Below are 1,926 nucleotides of genomic sequence, written 5' to 3' on the forward strand. Positions count from 1 at the left end.
TTTGGGCAAATTAGCGTGTATGCTTCCCTTTGCTCTCCTGGTTTAAACTTTAGTGAAAGACATACTTCATGATACCAGTGTTGGCATGATGGAAAGCTACATTCCATCCATAAAGTTTCACGTGGACGCTTAAAACTCGGCTCTCTATACTTGCACCCGTTTGAGGAGTAGAGGGCACAATGTTTTGGGCTGTCATCTTCGTCGTCTTCATCATAACTTTCCATTTCCGCTTTGTTCTAGCCAGGTTGACTAAAGCATGTGTTTGGCCATCCTCCTCTATCGCTTCAAGTAATACCCCGTTATCCAATTCCAGCAACTCCTCATCAGTCATCACCTCGGTTTCATCAGGTTCCAGACTATCAAAAATAGCAAATGTGTCAAACTGCGGTGTATTAATACACAATATGTCTTCACCTTCGTGCTTGAACACATTTCCTCTGATTAGGGCAGGTACTATACCGAGCAACTCAAGGGTTTTTATTACCTCTTTTTCTGCCATTTCCAGCTTTTATTTCCTCGTCAATGCTTTCTGGCCAACATGGGGTCAACGATGAATCTCCACATTGTTTTGTACCATAAAATTTTAGCTCCTCAAGCTTATGAATCCTGCCTGCAAGATCTCGCATTTCTTACATGCAAAAGTTCGACTTTTCACGACTGAACCCCTGCAGTCTTGAAAACAGTTCTTCGCAGCTGTTGGACCCAAAAGTCCATGGTTCAAATGGTTGGTTAGGAAAATAAATGGAAAATATCTTCATTGCCAAAATAATGGAACGTCCTGAAAGTATCGAGACGTCGAAGGTCTTTGAGGAAATAAAATGATTCTCAACGCTGTAACCTGAAATTTGCAGCCAGGCTTTCCAATATCTTACAAATACAACTGAAGCCCAAGCAAGTTTAGTCCTCTCTTTGACACTAATACTGCACTCGGTATAACTGAGTAAACTACAGTGTCCCATTTTCAAGTATACTCTTGTTGCAACAGTTTCTTCGTCTTTCTATTCTTTCATACAGATTCGTACTTAATCTTGTAAAATTCGTAGGGCAGTCTCAATTGCTTATCTTTAACAAAGACGTCACTTTTCCATAGTCCAGACCGAATCCTGTTCACCTCATACGTCTTCATTAAATGTTCGATTTAGACAACACCCTTGACAAGAACACGTCTCACGTTGAGAATCTGATTTCTCCATTTTTTTATGAGGTGCCTCCAGTCTAGAATCATAAGCGTGAGAATTTGTTTAGCCACACCCATAACTGTTAAGTCTTCCACCAAGCAACTGAATTGAAATGATTCGTTATCTATGTTGATGACATCATTTTGGTCGCCATGATTTTTTCAATGTTTCAACGTAATATTTTCGTACTTTAGAATCTCCATCAGCCCCCAGCCCGATAACTATGATATCGTTCCGCCCACCCCATAATGTAACCTGGTTAATCCAGCGATCTTGTCTCATCATTCCAACGTTTGACATTTTTTGCTTGCTTTTTAACTACGTTTTTCAAAATCGATGCAAGTATAGAACAGTCGTCACTTGGATTATCTTTTACTTTGATTGCAATGTGAGGAACAAACCGGTTTACATCTGTTTTTGTGAAAAGCGTTTTTAATTCCTCTATAACCATATCCTTAAATTTAAACTGATCCTGAAGTTCACAGATTTTGCTAATATAAACTTCATGAAGGGCGTACTCCTCAACCGTGTGCTGAACCAAGGACTGGATGGTTGTCATACTTATTGCCATGCTTGGGGTTGTGTTTGTCATATCCAAAAGGTTCTTGCAGCAACGCATAGATTTCTTTTCTAACTCAGACATACTCATCCTCAGCTCGCCTACCGCAACAGATATCGAATTGGTTGTCGAGACAGAAGATGCAAACAATACTTCTTTCACAGACTTCATCATTTGTATTTCTCGTTC

The sequence above is a fragment of the Montipora foliosa genome, chromosome 5 (assembly GCF_036669935.1).
Source record: "Montipora foliosa isolate CH-2021 chromosome 5, ASM3666993v2, whole genome shotgun sequence".
Lineage (NCBI taxonomy): Eukaryota > Metazoa > Cnidaria > Anthozoa > Scleractinia > Acroporidae > Montipora > Montipora foliosa.